This window comes from Oncorhynchus keta, chromosome 18, assembly GCF_023373465.1.
Source record: "Oncorhynchus keta strain PuntledgeMale-10-30-2019 chromosome 18, Oket_V2, whole genome shotgun sequence".
Taxonomy (NCBI): domain Eukaryota; kingdom Metazoa; phylum Chordata; class Actinopteri; order Salmoniformes; family Salmonidae; genus Oncorhynchus; species Oncorhynchus keta.
This window is the reverse complement of record NC_068438.1, coordinates 40334969-40346952: the sequence shown is the minus strand read 5'-3', so window position 1 is coordinate 40346952 and position 11984 is coordinate 40334969. Positions and strand designations below refer to the sequence as shown.

The window sequence follows — 11984 nt, the reverse complement described above, 5'->3', positions numbered from 1 at the left end:
GTTATCTTATCTCCAGATTGTTTACAACATGACAAGCTGTTATCTCCAGATTGTTTACAACGTGACCAGCTGTTAACTCCAGATTGTTTACAACATGACCAGCTGTTATCTCCAGATTGTTTACAACATGACATGCTGTTATCTCCAGATTGTTTACAATGTGACCAGCTGTTATCTTATCTCCAGATTATTTACAACATGACCAGCTGTTATCTCCAGATTGTTTACAATGTGACCAGCTGTTATTTTATCTCCAGATTGTTTACAACATGACCAGCTATTATCTCCAGATTGTTTACAACGTGACCAGCTGTTATTTTATCTCCAGATTGTTTACAACATGACCAGCTGTTATCTCCAGATTGTTTACAACGTGACCAGCTGTTATCTTATCTCCAGATTGTTTACAACATGACAAGCTGTTATCTCCAGATTGTTTACAACGTGACCAGCTGTTAACTCCAGATTGTTTACAACATGACCAGCTGTTATCTCCAGATTGTTTACAACATGACCAGCTGTTATCTCCAGATTGTTTACAACGTGACCAGCTGTTATCTTATCTCCAGATTATTTACAACATGACAAGCTGTTATCTCCAGATTGTTTACAACGTGACCAGCTGTTAACTCCAGATTGTTTTCAACATGACCAGCTGTTATCTCCAGATTGTTTACAACATGACCAGCTGTTATCTCCAGATTGTTTACAACGTGACCAGCTGTTATCTTATCTCCAGATTATTTACAACATGACCAGCTGTTATCTCCAGATTGTTTACATCGTGACCAGCTGTTAACTTATCTGCAGATTATTTACAACATGACCAGCTGTTATCTCCAGATTGTTTACAATGTGACCAGCTGTTAACTCCAGATTGTTTACAACATGACCAGCTGTTATCTCCAGATTGTTTACAACGTGACCAGCTGTTAATTTATCTCCAGATTATTTACAACATGACCAGCTGTTATCTCCAGATTGTTTACAACATGACCAGCTGTTATCTTATCTCCAGATTGTTTACAACATGACAAGCTGTTATCTCCAGATCATTTACAACATGACCAGCTGTTAACTCCAGATTGTTTACAACATGACCAGCTGTTATCTCCAGATTGTTCACAACATGACCAGCTGTTGTCTTATCTCCCCGTGTTCAGGTAAAAAGTTGGAGTTTATTCCTAGATAGACTATACCCACCAATACATCATCTCACTAAGGCACTAAAGCATGTCCAGAAGCATTATTATTATTGGAAATGCAAAGAGTACACTTACAGTGGGTCTTAGGTACAGAGTAGAGGTGTGTTTCAGTAAATGCTTTTAGAGTCAAACACACTACAACAACACCCCACCACACACCAAACCACACCACACAGAAACACACCACAACAGACCACAATAACACAACAACACATCACCCACCACAACACAGTAAGGCTGTGAAAAAATCTTGGTTCAACCGAGAGTCATCTGTTCTTTCGACCAATCGATTGGTTGAAATGTTTTAACATGTATTTTTCCATATGTAGACACATCTTATGTGTTTTAATCAAATCAACTACATGCATTGAGCTTGTCTGATGCTTTAAGCGCACTGTTTGATGAAATAATGATGGCAACAAAGAGGACGGCTGACGTTTTCCATGCCCGTAACCAATTGTGCGATTTTGTTTGTTTTTTGCATTGTTTGTTATTTTGTATATAATATTGCTGCTACCGTCTCTTATGACCAAAAATAACTTCTGGACATCAGAACTGGGATTTCTCACCACGAACTGGAAGAAGCTTTTTCCTTTAACGAGTCTGTTGAGAAAGATATACCGCTCTCCTGAGAACAGGCCCAGATGCCCATCATTTGCGTGAAGAAAAGATGGAGGAAAAGAGGAAGCAGATCGGGCTGCCTTTTGAGAATCCATAGGGGAGCGAGTCAAATCAATTCTACTTGCTAACATGCAATCATTGGAAAACAAAAGTCATGACCTACGATTAAGATTATCCTACCAACAGGACATTAAGAACTGTAATATCTTATGTTTCACCGAGTCGTGGCTGAACGTCAACACAGATAATATAGAGCTGGAGGGATTTTCAATGCAACGGCAGAACAGAGAAGCTACGTCTGGTAAGACAAGGGGTGGGGGTGTTTGTCTTTTTGTCAATAACCGCTGACTTAAAGAAGTCTCGAGGTATTGCTCGCCTGAGGTAGAGTACCTTATGATAAGCTGTAGACCACACTATCTACCAAGAGAGTTCTCATCTATATTATTCGTAGCCGTCTATTTACCTCCACAGACAGATGCTGGCACTAAGACGTCATTCAACCAACTATATATGGTCATAAGCAAACAAGAAAATGCTCACCCCGGTGTTCCTAGTGGCCGGGGAATTTACCAGCATGTCACATGTGCAACCAGAGGGGAAAGAAAACTCTAGACCACCTTTACTCCACACACAGAGATGCATATAAAGCTCTCCCCCACCCCCCATTTGGCAAATATGACCATAATTCTATCCTCATGATTCCTGCTTACAAGCAAATACTAAAGCAGGAAGTACCAGTGACTCGCTCAATACAGAAGTGGTCAGATGACACGGATGCTACGCTACAGGACTGTTTTGCAGCACAGACTGGAATATCTTCTTGGATTCATCCAATGGCATTGAGGAGCATACCACCTCAGTCATCTGCTTCATCAATAAGTGCATCGACAACGTCGTCCCAACAGTGACCAAACATACATATCCCAACCAGAAGCCATGGATTACAGGCAACATCCGCATCGAGCTAAAGGCTAGAGCTGCTTTCAAGGAGTGGGACACAAATCTGGACGCCTATAAGAAATCACACCATGCCCTCAGACGAACCATCATTCATTGAATCCTACTACACCGGCTCTGACGCTCGTCGGATGTGGCAGGGCTTGAAAACCCAGACGTGAGCTGACCAGACGAGCTAAATGCTTATTATGCTCACTTCGAGGCAAGCAACACTTAAGCATGCATGAGAGCACCAGCTGTTCTGGATGACTGTGTGATAACGCTCTCGGTAGCCGATGTGAGCAAGACCTTTAACCTCTTACCTCCACCCGACCGACACGCAGGCGTCCCATCTAGACATCTGGAAATGCAATTGCGCTATGCTAAATGCTAATAGCACTTGTTAAAACTCAAACGTTCATTAAAACACACATGCAGGGTACTGAATTAAAGCTACACTCGTTGTGAATCCAGCCAACAAGTCAGATTTTTAAAATGCTTTTCGGCGAAAGCATGAGAAGCTATTATCTGATAGCATGCAACACCCCTAAAGACACACAGGGGACATAAACAAAATAATTAGCATAGTCGGCGCTACACAAAATGCAGAAATAAAATATAAAACATTCATTACCTTTGACGATCTTCTTTGTTGGCACTCCTAGATGTCCCATAAACATCACTATTGGGTCTTTTTTTTCGATTAAATCGGTCCATATATAGCCTAGATATCGATCTATGAAGACTGTGTGACTAAGAAAAAAACTGCGTTTTATAACGCAACGTCATTTTTTAAAATGATAAAAGTCGACGATAAACTTTCACAAAACACTTCGAAATACTTTTGTAATGCAACTTTAGGTATTAGTAAACGTTAATAATCAAATTGATCACGGAGCGATGTATATTCTATAGCTCTACGTCTTGAAATAATGTCCGGGTAAATCTCAACCAAAATATCCTGTTGGAGACTGGAAGAAATGGGCTGTCTCTTGTTCGTTTGACCAAGAAACAAATCCTAGGCAAATGACAAGACTGTTGACATCGTGTGGAAGCTGTAGGTATTGTAACCTCGGCTCCAGGTAATGTGGTTTCTATTCAACAATACATTCAAGTGGCGCATTGATATATTTTCCAGTTTTCAGTGATCAGATTTTCCTGCGCTTTTCGATGAAACGCACGTTCTGTTATAGTCACAGCTGTGATTTAACCAGTTTTAGAAATGTCTGAGTGTTTTCTATCCACACATACTAATCATATGCATATACTATATTCCTGGCATGAGTAGCAGGGCGCTGAAATGTTGCGCGATTTTTAACAGAATGTTCGAAAAAGTAGGGGGTAGGATCAACAGGTTAAACAGGTCAACATTCACAAAGCTGTGGGGCCAGATAGATTACCAGGACATGTACTCAAAGCTGTGGGGCCAGATAGATTACCAGGACATGTACTCAAAGCTTGCGCAGACCAACTGGCAAGTGTCTGTGAGAAGTAACGTTTTATTTAATTGTATTTAACTAAGACAGGTAAAGGGGAAGCCAGATGTGTGGAATACATTTGACTAGTTGTGGAAAATACTGGAGATCAAGAAAAACAAGGTTAGGAGCCAGCGATTAGTGCATATTATGTGTTCCAAACAGCTGCTGTTAAAATAACACTAAATAAATTAGAAGCATACCAGAGTGTCACGGATCCCCCCGGTTCTGCTGCTCATTCCATTCACCAGTTTCAGATCCCCCGGTTCTGCTGCTCATTCCATTCACCAGTTTCAGATCCCCCGGTTCTGCTGCTCATTCCATTCACCAGTTTCAGATCCCCCGGTTCTGCTGCTCATTCCATTCACCAGTTCTCCCCCGCTGCTGCTCATTCCATTCACCAGTTTCAGATCCCCCGGTTCTGCTGCTCATTCCATTCACCAGTTTCAGATCCCCCAGTTCTGCTGCTCATTCCATTCACCAGTTTCAGATCCCCCGGTTCTGCTGCTCATTCCATTCACCAGTTTCAGATCCCCGGTTCTGCTGCTCATTCCATTCACCAGTTTCAGATCCCCGGTTCTGCTGCTCATTCCATTCACCAGTTTCAGATCCCCGGTTCTGCTGCTCATTCCATTCATTCACCAGTTCTGCAGATCCCCCGGTTATGCTGCTCATTCCATTCACCATTTTCAGATCCCCCCCGGTTCTGCTGCTCATTCCATTCACCAGTTTCAGATCCCCCCCGGTTATGCTGCTCATTCCATTCACCATTTTCAGATCCCCCCGGTTATGCTGCTCATTCCATTCACCAGTTTCAGATCCCCCGGTTCTGCTGCTCATTCCATTCACCAGTTTCAGATCCCCCCCGGTTATGCTGCTCATTCCATTCACCATTTTCAGATCCCCCCCGGTTCTGCTGCTCATTCCATTCACCAGTTTCAGATCCCCCCGGTTATGCTGCTCATTCCATTCACCAGTTTCAGATCCCCCCCGGTTCTGCTGCTCATTCCATTCACCAGTTTCAGACCCCCCCCCGGTTCTGCTGCTCATTCCATTCACCAGCTCCGGAGGTCTATGTCACCGGCCTTCTAGGCGTCACTGAACTGGATCATCCCCACCAACCCTGGATTGTCTTGTCTCATTATGCACACCTGGTTCCCATTCCCCCTGATTAGTATGTTATATATGTGCCCTCTGTTCCCCATTGTCTTGTCTCATTATGCACACCTGGTTTCCATTCCCCCTGATTAGTATGTTATATATGTGCCCTCTGTTCCCCATTGTCTTGTCTCATTACGCACACCTGGTTTCCATTCCCCCTGATTAGTATGTTATATATGTGCCCTCTGTTCCCCATTGTCTTGTCTCATTACGCACACCTGGTTTCCATTCCCCCTGATTAGTATGTTATATATGTGCCCTCTGTTCCCCATTGTCTTGTCTCATTACGCACACCTGGTTCCCATTCCCCCTGATTAGTATGTTATATATGTGCCCTCTGTTCCCCATTGTCTTGTCTCATTACGCACACCTGGTTCCCATTCCCCCTGATTAGTATGTTATATATGTGCCCTCTGTTCCCCATTGTCTTGTCTCATTACGCACACCTGGTTCCCATTCCCCTGATTAGTATGTTATATATGTGCCCTCTGTTCCCCATTGTCTTGTCTCATTACGCACACCTGGTTCCCATTCCCCCTGATTAGTATGTTATATATGTGCCCTCTGTTCCCCATTGTCTTGTCTCATTACGCACACCTGGTTCCCATTCCCCCTGATTAGTATGTTATATATGTGCCCTCTGTTCCCCATTGTCTTGTCTCATTATGCACACCTGGTTTCCATTCCCCCTGATTAGTATGTTATATATGTGCCCTCTGTTCCCCATTGTCTTTTCTCATTACGCACACCTGGTTCCCATTCCCCCTGATTAGTATGTTATATATGTGCCCTCTGTTCCCCATTGTCTTGTCGGTTATTGTCCTCATGTCCGTTGGTCCTGTGAGTACCTGTGCTCTATTGTATCGGCTTTTGTACTACGTGATATTGTTATTACGGCTCTCATCCTGTGTATTATTTATATATATATATATATATGTCTGTTTTGGGCTTCGTCCCCATCGTTTTCATGGTACTTTATTTTGGGTGGAGAAATCAATTTGATTTGATTTGAAATAAAAACCCGATTTCGTATTCCTGCGCCTGTCTCCTATCATTACACAGCGTGACAGAGTCTGTTGTAACTTTTTCTTTTCTTTTTGTAAAGCCTTTATTACAGCAAATAGTAAAACAGTCGCATGTATTCGCGAATGCCGAAGCGGAGCGGTTTATTTATTGTTCACGCCATTTATTTAAGGTTCGCTGTGTTATTTTATTTGAACTAAAATGCTTGACTGCACTTCAAATCATGAATGACTCGTATGCTGTGGGATGACATGAACAAATGAATGACTAATTGATACAGTACTGTAGCCTATATAAGTATTGAAATATAGGCCTAAGTAAATGATGGTGTTAAGACTAAACAGGATGCTCTCTGAGGTCTACAGCTCGATGGTGGTTATACAAGGTTTCTATACTAAGCCTAATTCTTAGACAATTAAGGCAATGACTGTTTTCTCGTCTCTGCTGCCTCCGCCAGATTGTTCTCAACACCAATAAGCTGGTTTACTTTGCTATTACATAGCGGATGCTATTACATGGTCTAGGAAATGGCCCCAATTCAACAGCGCACTGATATTTCAGAACCGCGGACAGCGACCGCTATCAAACGTTGGAGAAAGCGCATTTGTTATAATTTATTTTGTATTTTTATTAGTGTTGCACCCTTCTTACATAATATAAACATATACAATTTCAGTAGCACATGTTTTAGACTGATAGACTGTGCCACGGCCTCCACAGTGGATTAGTCCACTCAGACAGGAGCCAATCAGAAAGGTGTCTGCTACTGTTCGACTAAAGAAATCTTGGCCGATCAAAAGCGTATCGACCAAACAATCGACCAGTTGACACAAAGGGGTCAGCCCTACAACACACCACACCACAATACATTGCAACACCACGAACCACAATACACCACCATACCACATCACAACAAACCACAACACACAGGAGAAACTTGACCTCTGGATAAACACTAAGGAGGGAGAGCTCTCCACCACACACACACACACACACACACACACACAGACACACACACACACACACACACACACACACACACACACACACACACACACACACACACACACACACAGAAGTCAATCACCATACAGTAGAGCTCTCAAATAAAGGAATGCATTTGTGTGGGTGCATGTGTGTACCGGCTTACGTTCATATGTGTACATTGGCAGGTCAGAGCAAAATATCAATCTCTACTGTTGGTGGAAAAATGACAAATGCACTCAGCCATTACAGTAACTAAGAGAGCAGAAACTGTAACACTCCCACACACACTAACACTCCCACACACACACACACACACACACACACACACACACACACACACACACACACACACACACACACACACACACACACACACACACACACACACACACACACACACACACACACACACACACACACACACACACACACACACTGACACACACACACACACACTCACACACTCACACTAACACACACTAACACACTCACACACACACACACACACACTCACACACACACACACTCACACACACACACACACACACACACACACACACACAGGAACAAACACAGAAACAAAAACACAGAAACACACACGGTGGAAAGCTCAGTGTTTGCCTCTGTACTCTGTCTTTATTACAGCAAATAGTAAAACAGTCGCATGTATTCGCGAATGCCGAAGCGGAGCGGTTTATTTATTGTTCACGCCATTTATTTAAGGTTCGCTGTGTTATTTTATTTGAACTAAAATGCTTGACTGCACTTCAAATCATGAATGACTCGTATGCTGTGGGATGACATGAACAAATGAATGACTGATTGATACAGTACGTCTGCTAGATGACTCACTACTGTAAGTCTCTCTGGATAAGAGAGTCTGCTAGATGACTCACTACTGTAAGTCTCTGGATAAGAGAGTCTGCTAAATGACTCACTACTGTAAGTCTCTCTGGATAAGAGAGTCTGCTAAATGACTCACTACTGTAAGTCTCTGGATAAGAGAGTCTGCTAAATGACTCACTACTGTAAGTCTCTCTGGATAAGAGAGTCTGCTAAATGACCCCAATGTAAATGTTATAAACAAAGAGAGTCTGTAAATTCAATGTACTGTAAGTCTCTCTGGATCAACAAAAAATGTCACCATGTCATGACTCACTACTGTAAGTCTCTGGATAAGAGGTGAAAAATGACTCCCTACTGTAAGTCTCTGGACTAAGAGAGTCTGCAAATCTCACTACTGTAAGTCTCTGGATAAGAGAGTCTGCTAGATGACTCACTACTGTAAGTCTCTGGATAAGAGCAGTCCCTAAATGACTCCCTACTGTAATAACTCTGGGATAAGAGAGTCTGCTACACATGACTCACTACTGTAAGTCCTGGATAAGGCTAACACTGGAAATGACTCACACACACACACAAGACAGTCACACTCACTACTGTACACTCACACACACACAAGACTGCAAACACACACACATAAGACACACACACACACTACTGTACAGTCTCTGGACACACACACACACACACACAGCGGTCCCTCAGCGGAATGTCCCTACTGTGGCATAAGAGACTGCACAACACACACTACTGTAAGTCTCTGGATAGATGTGAGGCTCTGAATGACTGACTACTGTGTCTGCAGTGAAAGAGAAGGCAGTATGCTAAATGACTCACACCTTCCCTTCTATCTGCAGATAAAGATACCTCATCTAATCTAAACAGGTGGAAATCGGGAGATAAGAACATTGTAAATGGACAAATGCAGAAGGCAAAGGTTTATTTTCAAAAACATAAATCTGTAAAAAATATTCTGTGAAGTAACATTGTTGATAATACAGAGTGTATAGACATATACATGTAAATGGCTGAGTAAAACGTTGCACTAGAATAGACTAAAGGACTACAAATACCAATGTTAAAGGACTACAAATACAAATATTAAAGGACTACAAATACCAATGTTAAAGGACGACAAATACCAATGTTAAAGGACTACAAATACTGTAAGTCTTAAAGGACTATCTGCTAAATGTTAACTACTGTAAATCCCTGTTAAAGGACTACAAATGACCAATGTTAAAGGACTACTGTTAAGAGAGTCTGACAAATACCAATGTTAAGGACTGGATAAATACCAATCTCAAATGACTCACACTGTAAGTCTGTGGAAAGGACTGCTAAATGACCCCAATGTCAAATGACTATAAACAAACCAATGTCAATGAAATCAACAAAAATGTCACCATGTCATTGGATTGTCAATAACTACAGGTGAAAAATTCCCTTAAATTGATGACTTCTGCAAATCTAATCCGTTTTCTATGTGTCAAGGACTACACACGCACCAATGTCAACGCGCACACACACACACATACCAATGTCAAACACACACACACACACACACAATGTCAACACACTACACATACCAATGTCAATGGACTACAATACAAATGTCAAAGGACTACACATACCAATGTCAAAGGACTACAAATACCAATGTCAAAGACTACACATACCAATGTCAAAGGACTACACATACCAATGTCAAAGGCTACACATACCAATGTCAAAGGACTACAAATACAAATGTCAAAGGACTACACATACCAATGTCAAAGAACTACACATACCAATGTCAAAGGCCTACACATACCGAAGTGAAGGCAGTACTGTAAATGTCAAAGGACTACACATACCAATGTCAAAGAACTACACATACCAATGTCAAAGGCCTACACATACCAATGTCAATGGACTACGAATACAAATGTCAAAGGCACTATTTTCAAAAACTACATAAATCTGTCAAAAATACTACAACATTGTCAAATAATACACATACCAAGTCAAAGGACTATACATAAATGTCAAAGGACTGCACTACCAATGTCAAAGGACTACACATACCAATGTCAAAGGACTACACATACCAATGTCAAAGGACTACACATACCAATGTCAAAGGACTACAAATACCAATGTCAAATGACTACAAATTTACAATGTTATTGATACATTTAAAGGACGACAAATAACCTTGAACATTGTATATTTTACACATACAATGTTAAAGAGAGAGCCATACTGAATTTGTAACAGAGTACAATAATCATGACTAGTTACCAATGTTAAAGGTTAATCATACCAATGTTAAAGGAACCATGCAGTCTACCCATGTTAAAGGACTAACAAATACCAATTAAAGAGACTAACCATACAAATGTTAAAGGACTACATAACCACCGTCAAAGGACTAACACATACCAATGTCAAAGGACTACAGTCTACCAATGTCAAAGATAACCATGCAGTCTACCGTGTCAAAGTAGATAACCATGCATACCAATGTCAAAGGATAACCATGCATACCAATGTCAGTCTACGAATACAAATGTCAAAGGACTACACATACCAAAGAGTGATAACCATGCAGTCTACAAATAGTTAAATGTCAGATAACCATACAGTCTACCGTATACCAATGTCAAAGGACCATGCAATGTCAAAGGACTACAAATACAAATGTTAAAGAGACTAGATAACCATGCAGTCTACATACCAATGTCAATAACCATGCAGTCTACCGTATTTAAAGATACATAACCATGCAGTCTTAAATTGTAGATAACGTACATTGTATATTTTTCAGGAGATAAACTGAGTTTGTAATAAATAATCATGCAGTCTACCGTAGTTAAAGTTAATAGATAACCATGCAGTCTACCGTAGTTAAAGAGTAGATAACCATGCAGTCTACCGTAGATAAAGAGATAACCATGCAGTCTACCGTAGAAAGAGTAATAACCATGCAGTCTACCGTAGTTAAAGTTAGTAGATAACCATGCAGTCTACCGTAGTTAAAGAGTAGATAACCATGCAGTCTACCGTAGTTAAAGAGTAGATAACCATGCAGTCTACCGTAGTTAAAGAGGAGATAACCATGCAGTCTACCGTAGTTAAAGAGTAGATAACCATGCAGTCTACCGTAGATAAAGAGTAGATAACCATGCAGTCTACCGTAGTTAAAGAGTAGATAACCATGCAGTCTACCGTAGATAAAGAGTAGATAACCATGCAGTCTACCGTAGATAAAGAGGAGATAACCATGCAGTCTACCGTAGATAAAGAGTAGATAACCATGCAGTCTACCGTAGTTAAAGAGTAGATAACCATGCAGTCTACCGTAGTTAAAGAGTAGATAACCATGCAGTCTACCGTAGTTAAAGAGTAGATAACCATGCAGTCTACCGTAGTTAAGAGTAGATAACCATGCAGTCTACCGTAGTTAAAGAGGAGATAACCATGCAGTCTACCGTAGATAAAGAGTAGATAACCATGCAGTCTACCGTAGATAAAGAGTAGATAACCATGCAGTCTACCGTAGTTAAAGAGTAGATAACCATGCAGTCTACCGTAGTTAAAGAGGAGATAACCATGCAGTCTACCGTAGATAAAGAGTAGATAACCATGCAGTCTACCGTAGTTAAAGAGGAGATAACCATGCAGTCTACCGTAGTTAAAGAGTAGATAACCATGCAGTCTACCGTAGTTAAAGAGTAGATAACCATGC

The 11984-nt window shown here is 41.2% G+C and overlaps 1 long non-coding RNA gene across 1 annotated transcript; it reads right to left on the bottom strand.

Moving 5' to 3' along the window:
• Positions 1–5198: 5198 nt before the first annotated feature.
• LOC127908794 (uncharacterized) lies at positions 5199–7315 on the bottom strand. Its single transcript, XR_008068448.1, has 3 exons — positions 6148–7315; positions 5920–6071; positions 5199–5844 (listed from the first exon to the last, which is right to left on the bottom strand). It is a non-coding gene; the product is annotated as an uncharacterized LOC127908794 (long non-coding RNA).
• Positions 7316–11984: the final 4669 nt, after the last annotated feature.